A 9180-nucleotide genomic window follows, 5' to 3' on the forward strand; every position below is an offset into this window, starting at 1 on the left:
TCTGAAGCTCCAAGAGTTACTCTACCTTTGACATTACAATTATAGGATCATAGATTTAGGGGCTGGGAAGGACCTTAGGGGCCTAGTTGAGAAGATAGGAAAGTTTGATGAAAGGAGAATAACTCTGGGTTGGGGGATTCCTTTCCTCGCTGTCCCACTTAGTGGGAGGACCAAGGAAGACAAAATACTACTGAGATCTCCCTACAACATATACAGTGGAAAGAAGAAAGCAAAGGGATGAATGAACTGTCAGGAGGTAATTCTACCTAGCAGCCAAGGAGTTGATGGTGAAACTACCTTTCCCCTGACATCTTGAATCCATAGTTCTCACCAAGGCCAGTGGAATTATAGCACAACTCTATTCAAATACTCCACGTATACACATTTCTATATTTGCCAGAATGACATGCATTATGGCCAAGTTATAATCTCTTTGTAATATGAATTTATGGAAGTGGAAGGACAACCAGACTCTCTGAAGTTCAACTTATTACTTTTGCTGCCTCCAAAAATCACTGTTTTTTCTGTAGCAGAGGCAGGCAATTCCTTTCTAATTCAACAAATATTTGAACCCTTGCTAAGCAATGGAAATACAAAGATAAAAACAAAATAATCCCTGCCCTCAAGGAGTTTATATTCCATTTGGGAGAACTGCCAGCACTCTGGCAGGCTGCTAATTGATATATTTACAGAGAAGTAAATACAATATAATGAGAAGAGAACTCTGGGTGAGATCCATGGTGTGCACCAGGAAAGGTAAGATCAATTTAGAAGGAATCTAAGGATTCTAAGAGATGGAAGTGAGGAGAGAGTGAACTCTAAGCATAAAAGACAGTTTGTACAAAAGCATAGGTAAGAAAGGGAGAACACCAAGTTTGGGGAATAGCTGATAGTCCAGTTTGACAGAAGGGGAATAACTCTTCTTATTCCTTGGCATCCACTTTAACATCCCAGAATCAATGTTGGCTTTTTTGCTGATTGTCTTTTTTTCAGTATGGTTAGAAAAAAATAAGTGTCTAACACCAATATACCAAATCCAAATCTAACGTCTTTCACTGAGTAATTTTCTAGGATTTCTACTCCTTATGATGAAAGATTCCAGCTCTCTTTAGATCCTGTCTTTCAATTCTCACATTTTATGAAATCTTTCCTCCTAAATCATGCAGAGCAAATTAAATAGTAACGTCATTTCAAATTAAGAAGATGAAGTGGGGAAGAGTTGTTATATTTGATCAAATAAAAACTAAAAAAATCATGTTAAAGGCAACATTTTACAGTCACTAGAGGACTGATTGTCAAGATATATTAAAGAGTAAAAATTCCATAGAATAGATTGGAAACTATTTAAGATGAAAAAGTAAGAAGATGTTACTACCACTAACACATATACCTTATTTCTCATATCTATAAAATCTTTACAAGAATGATCTATGCACACAAGAGTATGGCTGATGATTTTCCATAAGAGACCATTTTAAATTTAAATATTTATTATTTACTTATTTTAACATTCTTTTCTTTTTAAATTTTGATGTCCAGATTCTTTTTCTCTCTCTCATCCCTCCCCCATCCACTGAGAAGGCAAATAATGTGATACCAATTATACATGTGAAATCATGCAAAACATATTTTCATATTAGCCATATTGCAAGAAAAAAATAAAGTGAGAAAATTATACTTCAATTTGCACTGTACATCATTTCTCTCCCTAGAGGAGGGTAGCATCTTTTCATCATGAGTCCTTTGGAACTGTCTTAGATCACTGTATCAATCAGAGGAATCAAATCTTTTACAATTGATCATTACAACATTGCTATCACTATGCACAATAATCTGGTTTTTCTCACTTTGCTTTGTATTAGTTTACATAGGTCTTGCCATGTTTTTTTTTTCTGAAACACCCCCCCATCATTTCTTATAACCATCACACTCATATATCACAACTTGTTCAGTTGTTCTTCAAATGATGAGCAACCCCTCAATGTCCAATTCTTTGCCACCTCCAAAGAGCTGCTATAAATGTTTTTGTACATACAGTCTTTTTCTTTTTTCTTTGATCTCTTAGGGTACAGACCTAGTAGTGGTATTCCTAGGTCAAAGGGTATGCACAGTTGATAAGTCCTTTGAGCATAGTTCCTGATTGTTCTCCAGAATGGTTAGACCACTACTCCACTAATATTTCATAACGTACCTATTTTCCCTCATCTCTCTCTAGCATTCGTGATTCTTTCAGAGTTGTTTTACTTTGCCTTTCTCTAATCAACAGTGATTTAGAGTATTTTAAAAAATCTAACTATAGATAGATTTGATTTCTTCTTCTGAAAATGTCCTGTTCACATCCTTTGACTATTTATCATTGGGGAATGACTCTTATTTTCATAAATTTGATCCAGTTCTTTATATATCTGAGAAATGAGGCCTTTACCAGAGAAATTTGCTATAAAATTTGATATTCTTTCATTGTCTATAGTATTTTTTTTGCAAAATGTAGTTTTCTTGATTCTTTCAATTATGTCTAATTTTGCTTTTGCTTTGTCTGAGATCATGATTGCCCCCCCGCCCACTTCACTTCAGCAGAAGCATAATAAACTCTGCTCTAGCCCTTCATTTCAACTGTTTGTCTTTCTGTCCTGAGTGTCTCTTGTACTAACATATTGTTGGATTCTGGTTTCCAATCCATTCTGTTACTGCTTTCATTCTGTGGATTAGCTTATCACATTCACATTCACATTCACAATTATGATCATTCACTGTGCATTTCTCTCTATCCCATTTTCTTCTGTTTATCTTTCTCTCTCTCTTTTTATCCTATCTCTCCTCAAAAGTTTGTTTTGCTTCTGACCACTGCCCCATATTTCATATCCCCTTCCCTTCCTATCTGCCCATTGGATACGATAGATTTCTGTACCCAACTGAGTACATACATACATATGTGTGTATATATGTATGTATGTGTATGTGTATAAGTACACACACACAAGTGTGTGTGTCCTTCCCTCTTTGAACCAATTCTGATGACAGTGAGGCTCAAGCATTGCCTGCCACCCTTACTCCCTTTTTCCTACAAATAATTCTACTAATAAAAGTTCTTTCTTATGCACCTCCTTTATGTGAGAAAATTTACTCCACTCTACCTCTGCCTTCCCTCTTCTCTTCCTTGCATCCCTCTTCCTCACCCCGACATTCTTTTTTTGGAGATCCACTTTGTCTCCAGATATCTTAAGTTCCTTATAATATCATTATCATCCTCACAACCCTCATGAAACCACTCTCTTAAAGGTCACCAATCTATTTTCATTTTTGCTTTTTGCCAGGCAGTGGGGTTAAGTGACTTGCCCAGGGTCACACAGCTAGTGTCAAGTGTCTGAGAGTGGATTTGAACTCAGGTCCTCCTGACTCCCGGGCCAGTGCTCTATCCACTGCACCACCTAGCTGCCTCACCAATGTATTCTTAATAGCCAAATACAAAAGATTTTTTTCAGTCTTCATCATCTTTCAATTCTCTATAGCACTTAATTAATATGATTAGTCATCTTCTTTTCTGAATATCCTCTCTTCCCTTGGCTTCCCTTCTCTACATCCCACTGATTCTCCTATTGCCCCCTAATTATTATTTCTCTGTTTCCTTATTGCCTTCCTGATCATTTAAAGTGAGTGTTCCCTAAGCAAAGTTTTATCCTTGGTTTCTTTGACTGCTACATTCTACTTGGATATTAAGGAGTGATGGAAAAAGTACTGGACTTGGAGTCAAAAGACACTTGGTTAGAATCATGCCTCTGATACTTACTAGATATATAAACCATGAATAAATCACTCTCTGAGCTTCAGTTTCCTCAGTTGGACAATTAGAATAACAATAACTTTTGTACCTACCTCATGAGATCAGTGGTTTTTTTTTCCATTTAAAAAATAAAGATAGACTTAAATGAGTGGAAAGATATTGGGTTATGCCAACATAATAAAATAATAGTATTACCTAAAATAACTTATTATTCAGTGCCACATCGTTCAATTTACCAAATGATTACTTTATAGAGCTAGAAAAAAATGACAAAATTCATCTGGAGAAACCAAGGGTCAAGATTCCCAAAAGAAATAAATAAAAAAAAGGTAAAGTAACCTAGCAACACCAGATCTCAAACTATACTACAAAATAGTAATTTCAAAACTATGTGGTATAGGTTAAAAAAATGATAAGTTGATAAATAGATTAGATTAGGTATATAGGACTCAGATGTAAATGAACATGATGGCATAGAGTTCAATAAATTCAAAGACCTCAACTACTGGGGTAATTCAACAAAAATTGCTGGGGAAACTGAAAGGTAGTCCAGGAGAAATTAGGTCGAGAACAAGATTTCACATCATAAGCACTAAATGGATACCTCATCTCATTATATAAGGTCAAATAATAAACAAATTAGAGGAACAAGAAAATACCTTTCACAACTATAAATAAGGAAAGAGTTCATGAACAGACAAGGCATAGAGAGGATCATAGAAGATAAAATGGAAAATTTTTATTATATGAAGTTAAAACATATTTGTACAAACAATATCAATAGTTAAAATGAGAAGAGAAATAGTTAACTGTGAAAAATCTCTGCAGTAAGTTTCTCTGATAAAGGCTTAATATCTAAGATATATAAGGAATTGACTCAAAAATATAAAAAAAGGCAATCCTTCCTCAAAAGGTAAAAGATCAAATAATATGAACAGGGAGTTCTCAAAGGAAGAAATCTAAGCTATCCATATTCACATTTTTAAAAAATGATCTAAATTATTAAGAGAAATGCAAATTAAAACAACCCTGAAGTTTTACTTTACACCTGATTGGTAAAAAAAAAAAATGAAAAAAATGAAAATGACAATTATTGGAGGGGATGAGGGAAGAGAGGCAAACCAAGATGCTATTGATAGAACTGTGGAATGGAGCCATTCTAGAAAGCAAGTTGGAACAATACCCATAAATTCTCTGAACTGTGCATACTCCCTTACCTAGTTACACAATTACTACATCTATACTCCAAAGAGATCAAAGAAAGAGTAAAAGAGTAAAAGGACCTATATATAAAAAATATTTATGAGAACATATTTTGTTCTAGTAAAATACTAGAAAATGGGGTGTCTATCAATTGGGAAATGATTGAACAAATTATAACATATGAACATAATGGAATATCATTTTTTGATGTAAGAAATGATTAAAGAGTTTCAGAAACTTGGGAAGAGTTGTGTGAACTGATGTAGAACAATATAAGCAGGACTAGGAGAACTATTTATATAATAACATAACAAGGAAAAATGATTTTGAAAGAGAAGACCTCTGATCAAGGACTGACCATAACCCCAGAGGATAAAAATGAAGCATGCTTTCCATGAGGTAATGGCCTCAATATGCAAAATGAGACATAGATTTTTGGATATGGTCAAGGTATAGATTTGTTTTGCTTGACATACACAAAATAAATCAGAGTTAATCAATAGAGAGAAGGCATTAAGCATCAGGTAAGACTTTTCATAGAAAGTAAGATTTTAGCTGGGACTTGAAAGAAGCCAAGAAAGGCAGAAGAGGGAGAAAATTCCAGGCAAGGAGACTAGTCAATGAAAATGCCTGGAGTCAAGAGATGGAGTATAGCAAAGAGGCCAGTGTCCCTGGATCATAGAATATGTGGCGGGGAATAAGATGTATGAAGACTAGAAAAGTATGAGGGAGCCAAGTTGTGAAGGGCTTTGAATGCCAAAAAGAATTCCTATTTGATCCAGGAGGTAATAGGGAGCCAGTGGAGTTTACTGAATAGGAGGGTGACATTATCAGACCTGCGCTTTAGGAAGCCCATTTTGATAGTAGAGTTGAGGGCCATTAAAGCATTTTTTTAAAAAATGCACATAAAAGAACAGAACAAACTTCAGAAGGAAACAGACAAGCAAGATAGATTTAAAAGTAAATGTTGAATTTATTATACACTTTAAAAATTAAAATATATGTTAAGAGATATGTGGTTTTACATATAATTCTGTTCTACTTTATGTATAGAAATGTTCTTTGCTGTTAAGTTCAGAATAAAAAGGTTTTTTTTTTTAATGCATCGATGCATTTTATTTTGAACCCAAACAAACACTCCTACAGAATACATCACTTCAAAAAGTGATTACTTTCTTGATAGCTAACAGAAAAGGATATGTCTTTTAATTTTAACAATAAAGAATTAACATTGATCATTGTATTTGGCCAGTTTTGTTCCCTCTCAATATTGATTTTTATTCACCTTAAAGACATCATTTATATTATCCTATTTGTTCTGTTTTCAGTTTCAGGATCCTTTTAAAGATTAAATGTGATAATATATGTAAAGTTCTTTCGAAATTTTACACAGGCAAAGCTATCCCCCACATGTAGCATGAGGATATCATTGTGTGGCTCTAAGGTAGGCAGAATAGACATCTCTAACTTCTTATCCTCCCACCCTTCTCCAGTGGCCCCAAGCAGCACCAAGAGCAACTGGCCACTTTGCTCTCTTCAGAGAGAGGTGGTATGAGGCTAGAATTATATCTTTCTGCTCCCTTTAAAATTATTAATCCAGGGGATGTAGTTTTCAGGTTCAAGCTAAACTCTGGATTACTATTCCCAAAGGGAAAAGGAGGACCTCAAGATCTATATCCAAGGCTTGACTCACCATCAAACATTAGTTTCATATTGAACACATATATAACAAATAACAAAGAAAACCATTCATCCAAGTTGATAGCAAATGAGAAATCAGACAATACGTTGTAAAGAAGCTCTCCCTTTGGTAGCTCAAGGCCAAGAGAGTGCCAAGGGGAAATCCCTCAAAATCTTTAGGATATAATAAAATTATTCAAGAGTTCCATTGATTAGGTATTGCTGCCAATCACCAAATCAATGACAGAGAGTTATGTGCAGTTTTTATTTATGGTTAAGTACAGGCTCATCTATATGAAAAAAAAAAGGCAAAGATCCTACTAGGGTGAGGAACTTGTGGCCTTGAGGCCACATGTGGCCCTCTAGGTCTTCAATTGCAGCCCTTTGACTGAATCCAAACTTCACAGAACAAATCCCCTTAACAAAAGGATTTGTTCTGTAAACCTTGGAGTCGGTCAAAAGATTGCACCCAAGGACCTAGAAGGCCACATGTAGCCTCGAGGCCACAGGTTCCTCACCCCTGGCCTGGACCATCTAGGTCTAGCTCTACTCCAGCGTTAGATTTAGCAGCTTTATATAGAATGTGAATACATAAACAGGATGGGTGCAATGGAATTTTATTGGAAGATGGAGGGGAAAATAATGGAATACACATCAGAAGGGGAAGATAAGGATTTTTTTCTGCCTCAGGAAGGTCAGAACAGGAGCTGCAGTTTGTTTCTCAACCTTGATTGCCCAGTTGGTGTAACAGAGTTAGTGTGTTCTTATTATTGTAGTGAAGACAAGAACTCTGAGCTATAGTTTCTTTCCCATCACAGTTTTTCTCTTATTACGGTGGCAGCAAGAAGCCTGAGCCAGAAAATCTCTTGCCATAGTCTCCCCTTTGGTCAAAACCACCTATGTGCATCTCTAATCACATTCTCATGCATCCTATAATTTTCTTCTCAGGATATTTTTATGTAAGTTTTCTGGCAGGTGTTCCCACAGGTAGAGACAAGTACTGGGAAGTATTGAACACCACAATAAAGCAAAATTAGTACAACAGTCATTATTATTATTTTATATTTTCAGTCAGTTAATAAACATTTATTAAGCACTTACTAATTTTTTTCTATTTTTCAGGCTTTTGACTTTTTGTTTTCTGTTTCTTAATGTCTCATGGAGTCATTAGCTTCCACTTGATCAATTCTAATTTCTAAGGAATTCTTTTCTCCAGTGTTTTGTACCCTTTTATTAACTAGTCAACTGTCTTCCAAGGAGTTCTTCTCTTGAGTATTTTTTGGTACACATTTTATCATTTGACTAATTCTAATAGAATAATTTCTTCAGTATTTTTGTGCCTTTTTTTTGCTAATCTGTTAATTCTCTTCATAATTTTTTTGCAATGCTTTTATTTTCCAAATTTTTCCTCTACCACTCTGATTTTTAAAATGTTTTTGCCTTAAAAAAACAAAAAAATTCTTTTCCTCTTCTAGGAATTCCTATTGAGTCCAATCTGCAATTTTCTGTGAGGCTTTACTTATAGATGATGTAAAGTCATTGTCTTCTTCTGAGTTTGTTTCTTGAGCTTCCCTGTCACTATAGTGGCTTTTTATATTTAGGTTCTTTCTTTTTTTTGGTGGTGGTGGTGGTGGTAGGGTTGCTCATTCTCCAGCCTATTTCGTGACTTTTGACCTTATGTTTGAGTTGGGCTCTGCTTTCTTCTGGCAAAAAGGGGGCTACTAACATGAGCTTCAGGCTTTTGTGTCCTGCTGTTCAGCCAAGTCTGGGGACTTTTAAGTTTTCAATGCTTCCAATATGATATGATCTGGGCTTTGGTCTAGTCACTGCCCTTCTGGTCTGCACTCTGGCCCTTACAGGTTCCCTGTTCCCTTGTGATCACAGCCTCTCTTCTCTGCCCTGGAACTGTGACCCATATCCAAAGAAGGTCTCTGCTCCCTTGTGACTACAACTGCTCCTTTTCACCTTGGAACTGTAACCTGGGAACAGGGCACTGGACAGTGGAACTGCCAATGGTACCCAATCCTGAGCTCAGTGGTAACACAGAATTCCCCCCTTTTTTTTTTCTGACCAACATTTCAGTCTCCTTACCAACTCTGAGCATTGGGTGCTCCAGGTGCTGCCACTGCCATCACCACCTCCATTGGTCCATAGCCAATGATATTTCTGCCCTGCCATGCTCTAGGCAAGCTCCATTTCAATGCCTGCACACCTGTCTTTCTGTCCTCCTCCTAAGGTACCCGGTGCTGAAAAAATGACTCACTTTTTGTTGGTTATTCTGTTCAGAATTGTTTGATGTGCTTTAAGGTAAAAAAGAAAAAAAAAGTGTTCAGAAGGGTGGGTTGGGAGAGCTTGGAAAAATTGTTTAGTTTACTGTCTTGGCTCTGCCCTTCTTCTATTTTCCTTTTTTGTCATGCTTGCCAATCTGGTACATGTGAGGTAGAACCTCAGAGATGTTTTAATTTTCATTTCTTTATATTAGTGCTTTGAAACACTTTTTTTCATGTAGACGATGG

This window comes from Vombatus ursinus, unplaced genomic scaffold (genome assembly GCF_900497805.2).
Source record: "Vombatus ursinus unplaced genomic scaffold, bare-nosed wombat genome assembly UNPS02014786.1, whole genome shotgun sequence".
NCBI classification, from domain to species: domain Eukaryota; kingdom Metazoa; phylum Chordata; class Mammalia; order Diprotodontia; family Vombatidae; genus Vombatus; species Vombatus ursinus.